Below are 8,827 nucleotides of genomic sequence, written 5' to 3'. Positions count from 1 at the left end.
ACCACCACTCTGGCCTCGTGATGAAAGCTGATGGGGCGGGGCTTTGGTGTGACCTGTGACCTCACTGACAAATCATCTGTCAGTGAAAAATGATGACCCACTCCAGAAGGCAGCATCTGGAGGAGTCAAAGTGCACTCCGCATATACTGGAGTCAGCAATGACTGCACTGTTTCCAGTTTCTATATTTTAATAACATGTGTCATGATTTGCTCATGATGATTGATCGCCTTTCATGTAACAACAGAGATATTACAGAGGATTTATAGTATATCGATCAGGATTAACTGACTCCAGGGGATCTGTCTCCAGGTCATAAATGTTGATATATTTTACAACTCACAAGGGAACTATGCTCAGTTTTTGAATGTATGCATGTTATTCATAGCCTAAGACATAAACATGAACATCTCTCTCCAAAATCCAATAACTAGAGCGCTACAACTCAAATTCGTGGGAATGTTCCCAATGTTCAGAGTATATGGGTATATTTTCTGTTTCAGAACTGAGAAAACTACAATAGAAAAAAAGGCTAATCGCAAAGCGACTTTGTACCCTATGACAGTTTCAGTTAAGTCTGAGACTTACTTCTCTGGTGTCTGATTTTGTGTGACATGTTAAAAGATATTAATTTAACCCTTTCTAGGCTAAAGAAAAAACATACTGGAATTCTAGTTACTGGGATTACTAGTGCTTCCCTTAAGTTACTCTTTTGTTTGATTTTGTAAGCGGCCACACTGAATCTCTCCCCAGAGAGCTTGACATTTCTGTTCTTGTCTGTTCTAATTCTGTCAGATCCAGCCCTCGCTCCTCTATAGTTCCAGCCTCTTATCCAAATATGGTCACTTCTGGCTTCAAAAACCAAGGTGGCAACTGCTTAAATTACGAACTCAAGGCTTCAAAACAGCAGTCCGCAAACCAATGGGTGATGTCATGGAAGCTGCATCCATTATTTATACAGTCTATGGGCTTATTACAGTATTAACCCTGTTTTAGCAGTAAACATGATTGAAATTAAACCCAAAAAAATGTTTTAAGATTGGAAAGTTTCTGCATACACCAGACATGTAAAACAGTATGTTTCGTGTGCAGCATCCAGTGACATATAGTTCAGATTACATATATAGTATAAGAACTGACTTTTCATCCCTTGGTGAAGGGAATGGTGAATGGTGTGAAAACTTGGCAGCAGACCATGATGGACAACATGATTTTCGCACCCAAATAGAATGTTTAATTGCAAGATATCAGGCCATTTCCACTGTACACTGCATTGACTGAACTTTTTTTTTTTAAGTCAAAACATGATCTTTTGTCATGTTTTTATTGCCAAAGCATTGCTGGAATGTAGAGTTTCAGCAGTCATTTTGATGACTGGGCTGCACTTTTTAACATGATCCAGAATAAAAGCAACATAATTAATACAATACAATAATGATAAAACAATAGTTACCAGCCAATATTAAGTTATCCAATGTTTTACCATCTATATATTCTTTAATGTGAACAACAAGTGTTACTGGTCTTGCAGACAGTTTTCAATTCAGATGTTACAGACTCTTTTTTTAGGTGTGATACGTCAATATGAAGAAAAACAATAGAAAAAAAAAACATCTTGTAGGACTTAAAAGATATAGATTCACTCTAAAAGATAACAAGAAAAGCCATGTTTGTGAACATGGATTGTCAGCTAAACCAAAGATTTAGAGCTCTAAAAACAGCTGCGCGTCAGAGGAAGAGTGGTGTTTCTGTCCTGGGGATGTTTGTGTTGTTGTGGTCTCAGGGAATGATTAGCTCAGAGGATGTAATAGGTTTGTCTGTGTGTATACCAGGCCTCTGGGTGGAGTTTCTCCTGCTCATATCTTGGAGATAGATCTTCCCCAGCGCCAGACGCATGGTGCCAGGGAGTCCGGCAGCCTCGGTGGGCCCTGGAGGACAGACAGCAAGGGGAGATGGGAAAGGATGTGTTGACAAACTCTGCAGGAGCCTTCAGCTGTTTGAGACAGTGAGGCGAGGATGTTTAGAGTTTGTCTCTGCTTTATATGCTGCCTGGGTCTCTCAGGCATGAAGCCCCAACAGGTTGTTTGTTCATTTTCACAGTGTGAAACTGAGTCTCCCTGCGGTGATCCTCCTCTCGATCAGACAGACTGTGACCTCACCTCTGATCTCCCACCATCAAGCATCCCAAAAACAAATGAGGAGCAAGAAACAAGCCATGTTCCCCCTGTGAACTTACACAGGCAAACATCTGTGATTTTTTTTTGTGTTTAAGTCTTACAGTTTTCCCTGGATAACAATATATGTGGAATCAAAAGTCTAATAAATAACTATTGTGACAGGTAAATCTTCAATGGTAGGATAGTTTCCCACTTTTTGGATAACTTACACAAACAGTAAGTTGTAAAGATGTTTTTAAAAATAACTACACTAAACTATCAAACTCCTGCTTACACATGTATTGCATCAGTAATGTTACTCAGAAACATCTTCTGAAGGGAATGTCATTGGCTTTAGAGGTGTTTGATCATTGATGAGGTTTGACCTGATGATGGAACCAAATGAAAAGTCAGAGAATCTCCAGTACATCCCAATGGGAACATGAAAGTCTGCATCGAATCGGTTGTCCAAAGTTTTCAGTTAAAACCACAAATGTGTCCCTTATGTTGTTGCCAGAGGAAAAGTGAAGGGATCATTTAAGTCTTTGGGATTCATCCTCTGGTGACAGAGTGAAAGTCACAACCATATTTCATGTCAATCAAACCAATAATTGTTAAGATATTTCGGTCTGGACTAAAGTGGTGGACTGACCGATACTGATATCCCTCAAGCCACACTTTTACCGCAGCTAAGCAACAGGAGCAGTATTGCCCCCAGAAATTTTTCATATGGGTGAAGAAATGTCGGCCAATATATCTTGAAATCTTGAAATTTTTTATTCCCTAATATCGGAAATGACATCGGCCCCCAAAAATCCATATCGGTCAGGCCCTAATTGTAAGTAATAAAACCTTTACTTGTAACAAGCCTAGTCAAGTTCAAGAACACCACACAGAGACCACCAGTAATTTTTGATTTTATTTTTGCATGGGAGCAACTTTATTAGGGTGGCAGTGGCCCTCCGTGGCCACCCCTTGGCAGCACCACTGAACAAGAGGCCATGGTTTCAGTATTCTGAAACCATTTGGCAGGAAGGACTTGCTGTATACTCTGGTGGCGCTGGTGTAAAGGGTGACGAGTATTATTTAAAGGCTGAAGAGCTTTGTTCTTTGGATTTAGATTTCCACTTCTTTCTTAAATGAGGGACTCGCCTGCATATAAGTTCCACTAGATTCTTATACCATCTTCAAAGTAAGCCTGCAGACCCAATATTTAAAACTATACAGGGCATACAGTGGCTTAGGTTTCCTCTGTCATGGAAATAAAACAGTAAATCACACTAAAGGAAAAGCTAAGATTACAGACTTGAGAGAATACAACTGAAACTGAGAAGTTAAAAACAACCTCTTAGTCACAGTTACACAACAAAACGGTTCCAGTTACATCCAACATCCAACAGTCTTCACATTGGAAATTGACCTAGTGTCCTTTACTGAACCAAAGGGGAATATTTAGTTCAGTCTGAAGTGGCCTGCAGGCTGGAGGGCACTGGGAGGAAGGAGGGTGTGGTGAACGTGATCCTTCGTCTCCGTTTTGTCTTCCGACTGTTTAAGTTACTGCGGACAGACGTTCCATGAGGTCAGCAAGGAGGTGCTGTTACACGACCAGGAGACAGCTGAGTGAAACTCCTGCTGCGCTGCTCTGCTAACAAAGGCTCTATAAGGATCTTTGATCTCAGGGCAGATGAAGAATGGTCAATAAACTGACATTTATATAAACCAAGAGTGGAATAATATGCCAAAATGTACTGTTTACTTTTTAAAATATCAGAAATGGACTTAGATGACCAACTCTCCAAAGAAGACCCAGGTTAACAAATACGAGAATTTCCCTGTAATCCGATGAAACCTGAATAAATTGGCCTATATTTTTTTTTGTTTGTTTTTTTGTTTTCAAAAACATGGAGAAATGAAAATGAGAAACTTAAGAAGAAATAACCCAAAAAATAGTTGTAAATAGAAGAAAATTACCTGAAAATCAGAAAATTAACATAAAAAATAGAAATAAAAACAACAACCCTAACCCAAAACAAACAAGGAAATTTACTGAAAGTGGTTAATAGCAATAATAATCATTTAGTAAAACAATTTGAAATGTAAAATTATGATAATTATAAATTTAGCTTTTGGACATTTTCCCCAGCTTTTTTAAAATTATTATTAATAATTTTTTAAATCAATTCCTGGGATTTCTTGCCAAGTCACTCATTGCCTTTTTTTATCCATGTTTTCAAAAGAAAGCAAAGAAATTTGGCCAAGGTTTCAAAAGTTTAAATTAGAAAAAAAATGTTAAAAAGTGCAATAAAAATACCTGAAAATTAGAAAAACAAACAAACAACAACAAACAGCCAACTGAATTGACCTGAGCCTCCTTTTTTCTTTGTGATTTTCCAAATCTACTAATTTCCTGCAATTTGTAGAACTGAAAACTATTGCCAAGCACTCATTGCCAATTTCCCCATGTTTTCAAAAGGCAAATCAATTTGCTCATGGTTCAACAGTTTAAATACTTGTGAAGATATCAAAACGCAACACAAGAAAAGTGATGTCAATCACTCCAAAGGATAAACACATCAATGTTGATTGCATTAGGCACTTCGTTAAAAAACTCAATATTGATTGTAAAACTGCAAAATCAATCCAACTTTCCTTCTCTATCACCCCCCCCCACCGAGTCTGATGGTGACGTGCATTGAGTGAGGTCATTTTAAACGTGCAGAAGGAGAGGACTGTACAAGGGTGGGGTCTCACCTCTCAGACAGCAGTGGGTGACAGACGGGCCGAGGATCTTGCAGATCTGATAAAGGCCAAAAGAGAGCCCTTTCCTTCCTGAGTGGTGGACTGTTTGTGTTAGAGCGTTGTGCGTCTCTTCTTCTGGGTGTGGGAACCTACTCCTCCCAGAGTTCATGGTTTCCTCTCGTCAAGGACCGGCCACCAGCTCCAAATGTGTCAATCAGAGGACTGAGCAGGCCTTTAAAACCCCCAAATCTAACTAAATGTTCTGTTTTCTGATGTACTTGTAGAAATTGCAACAAACGTGTTTTATGGACTATAAAGTTAATAATCTGCCCACATTAGACGTAATTTTGGCTCTTGTCAATACATTCAGGGTTATTTTAACCGTTTGAAACATGGATTAACATCAGATATCTTGTGTTCGTTTTTAGACACTTTTCACAAGGTACTTAATCCATTCATATATAAAAAATATGTTTTTTTTTATTTCAGCATTTTTTCTGGTCATTTTCTTGTTTGTTTTTCTTTCTGTTTTTGAGCCATGTTGTGTTAAGTTGCTCATTGTCTTCTCCCCATGTTTTTGAAAGCAATCAAAATAAAAAGCAAAAAAAAAAAACCCATCAAAAATCTACTGGTACATTCAGAACATGGCTGCACTAACTGAACAAGAAAGCATGACAGATCCTCCAAACTCAACATGAACTCATTGAGATTTTAATTCACTTTAGATGCTTATTCAGTGCACTGATTCTCTCCTTCCGCGTAAATTCCCGAAGACTATATTTCCCTGATTGATGACATGATCTGTGTGTTTTCTTCCAGCTTTGTCTCGGTTTAAATGTCTGCAGCTCACATTCACACCCACTTTAAATCAGCAGGGAGCTGTAAAACTGGCTCCTCGCCATTGTCTTGTGTACGTCATCACAGCAGCTTGTGCGCTCCTTCCCAGGGAGAGCTCAGAGGAATGTCCACAGCACCCCGAGATCCCAACAAAACACACCTCCCCCTCCAGGGCTCACAGTGACGCTGGTTCCACTCGCTCTGGAGGATAAAGGGCGGGCTGCGAGTGGGTCTGGTTCTCTTGTTGACGGGGATACAGAGTGGCGACCTGCTGCTTTATGGGGCCACAACGTTTAGAAATGACCTGTGAAAGCGGAACAGAACATTAGCTGCATTCACATGTCACTGAGTTTCTGATAAATAAGGTCACTTTATCCATTAAGTGTGTTTAGAGTTTGGGTCATAAACCAAATGAATAGACAATGTGAAATTATGACATGACAATACCCTTGAGGAAACGTCATCATCACTAAAGTTACTTCAATGTATTCTAAAGAGGGGGCATCTGTCTTAAATTCATAGCAACCTATCCAATAATTGTTGTATATAGTCTGGTGCGCAGTAGTGGACAATCTAAGTGCTGTTTGATAGACATTAAACACTCAACGTTGTTGCAACTGATGACTTTCGCATTTGTGTTTTCTGTTAATGCACTTTGGATTGGTATAGAGTTTTAAATATGCAGTTCTTCCAACATGTCTCTACCATAGAAGCCACACCACTGGAGAGAAGCTCAGGTTAAATAAAGGGCACAGACAAAAAGGAAATGTTTCAAATCCCAAGAGAATGAAAAGTTAAAGTTAAAATAAATTTGAGATGCATTCAAACATCATCTGGTACTTGGATCCATCAGTGTGCAGCTGAGAATGCTCAGCTTCACCATGTTTGTTTCTGGCTTCCTGACACATTGCAACTGTAAGAAGACAATCCAGCTTCACAACTGAACACAAGAAAAATCAACGGCTAAGTTGATTTTGTGTGCAGGGAGAGGCCTAATTTCAATTAGCACAGCAAAGCTTTGTGTTGTAACTGAAACTGGTTGGAAACAGATGTGGGAGTGTACGTCATTCTTAATCAGATATAGGAGTACGAGCAGTCAACTTTTTTTTTTGCAACAGTTTTCACACGGAATGAGTGCTTTGGATTTATCTCTGGTCACAATAACACAGACTCCGCAGCACAAACTGTGTGTGAAGAGGTTAAAGAGAATGTGGAAACAGGCTGTGGAGTGAGTCGGAGGTTTATGAGGCTTGGGGCAGGAAAGTTTCAGCTCCACAAAGCAGCTCATCTGTTCGGATGAAAAGGAAACCAAGAGCTGTGAAGAAGCTACTTCCCATGACATCATTGTGTTTGTTAAATGACCTCGGCGGGCATGTCAGACACACCTTCTCACTTCCTCCCTGAGCCATTCAAATTATTTACTTAATTTACAGACGGAGGTCTATATTTGCTAATATTTCCCTGGAAACACAAAATTTGATACTGAAACGTCCACAAGACTCACTTTTTCAAGACTCAAGGATGCAGTGAACATTATTAAATATCTAAGACAACAGCTATGGCTGCCCAGCCTCCCTTCCTATCTTTAGTTCATCACAAGGAAAACTGTTGTCCCAGCCAACATTTAAAAACAAAATACTACAGAAAAAGAATCATAGGAGAACAAGGCAGTTTAAGAGTTTAAAAAATGCAAAAGCTGACAAACAGTTATGTAGTTTTCTTGATTATATGACTCCTTCTTTGGTTCATAAAAAGTTTGAAAAAGTGACCAATGTCTGCAATATGATGCCTTCAAATTGCTCTTTTTGTCTGGCCCAAATCCATAAAAGATAGAAAAAGATATTTATTTACTCTCACTTCAGATGAAAAAGAAACAAAACCTCACGACTAAGAAGCTAGAATTAAATAATAGTTACATAATTTTGATTTTCCTTGATTCTGATTCAGTACTCAACAGTGACCTGTAAGGTTTTTATATTAAAAAAAAAAAAAGAACAAAGAATAGGAAGAATAGGATTCATAACAAAAATGCCCAAATACCCTTGTCTGTAGGACTTTAAAGTTTCAATCAGGCACAAATTGAAAAGCTGAATGAAAATGAAATTAGTTAAGACTACTGATTGATCCATGTCATTGTCAAACTTATACATTTTTTAAAATTTCTTAACTCTATGGGTGTAGGCTCTGAACATTTAGGTCAACTATTTATTGCTATGACATTGCTTTTACTTTATATTATGTTAAAATACATCAGTTTAAGCCTCTTGTGCTGGTGTGTCCCCCTGGTTAATGTGAAGATTAAACTAGATTTACATTTGTACATTTGTTACTGTATGAGAAGAGGTCAAATGTTAGAAATTAAAATGGTGACCTGTCATTAACAACATGAAGAGCTGCTTCTTTGTTGCTTTTAAATGAGAAAATTGCAATAGGAAGCTTAGTTAGCAAAAGAAAAGACCAAGGATGGGGAATATAGTACCTGCATGGTTGAAAAGCAGCATCAGCCCTTCACATAGTGGCTGAATACTGCACAAGCTTTCTGCAGATCGTGGAACTTCCCTCTCTGTGTGGGGTCCATCAATAGGAAGTGTGACCGCATCAGAACCCCTCAGACAATGACTGTTTCGGTTTACACAAGGACAAACTGTTTGATTGCTCTCTTGGCTGCATGTGATGTTCATTACTGCTGGACAAGTGGGGGTTGACAGTTTAAAAACAAAATTGGACAAGTTTCTGGTGTACATTTTCCACACTTCCTAAAACTCTCTTTGTGTCTCTGTTTTTAGATTTGTCTTTAATGTAAATAAAGAGATCACGTTGACATGGAAAAAAAAACATAAAAACTCTGGTGGTTCCATTAAAGTAAGACTCATTAATGGCACAGTCATTATCCTTTGGAGTTAACATCATATGACCACTGACACAATTTTCAGCTGCTTAACTTTCTCTCGTCAGACATTTAGGTAATAGGAGAGTAGTGTCAGCAAGTAGGAGCAAATCTTTGATTAACAAACTCAGATAAGTTGCAAGGACGGGTCGTTTTTTACCTGATTTTCACAGATGCCTCCCAGCCATCTACAGTGTCTCGTCAGTCTTG

General features: G+C 38.7%; 1 long non-coding RNA gene across 3 annotated transcripts; it reads right to left on the bottom strand.

Annotated features, from left to right (window-relative positions):
• Positions 1 to 3,054: 3,054 nt before the first annotated feature.
• On the bottom strand, positions 3,055 to 8,827 carry LOC121956117 (uncharacterized). 3 transcript variants are annotated; one of them, XR_006106671.2, is made up of 3 exons: positions 8,778 to 8,827; positions 8,210 to 8,349; positions 3,055 to 6,034 (listed from the first exon to the last, which is right to left on the bottom strand). It is a non-coding gene; the product is annotated as an uncharacterized LOC121956117 (long non-coding RNA). The 3 variants fall into 3 exon arrangements; XR_015774888.1 differs by having other exon boundaries at positions 8,210 to 8,413; positions 8,778 to 8,821; XR_015774887.1 differs by lacking the exon at positions 8,778 to 8,827 and having other exon boundaries at positions 5,589 to 6,034; positions 8,210 to 8,751.

This window comes from Plectropomus leopardus, chromosome 18 (assembly GCF_026936395.1).
Source record: "Plectropomus leopardus strain MGB_pleo_1.0 chromosome 18, ASM2693639v1, whole genome shotgun sequence".
Classification (NCBI taxonomy): domain Eukaryota; kingdom Metazoa; phylum Chordata; class Actinopteri; order Perciformes; family Serranidae; genus Plectropomus; species Plectropomus leopardus.
Note: the sequence above shows the minus strand (reverse complement) of the source record. Positions and strands in the feature narration are given on the sequence as shown.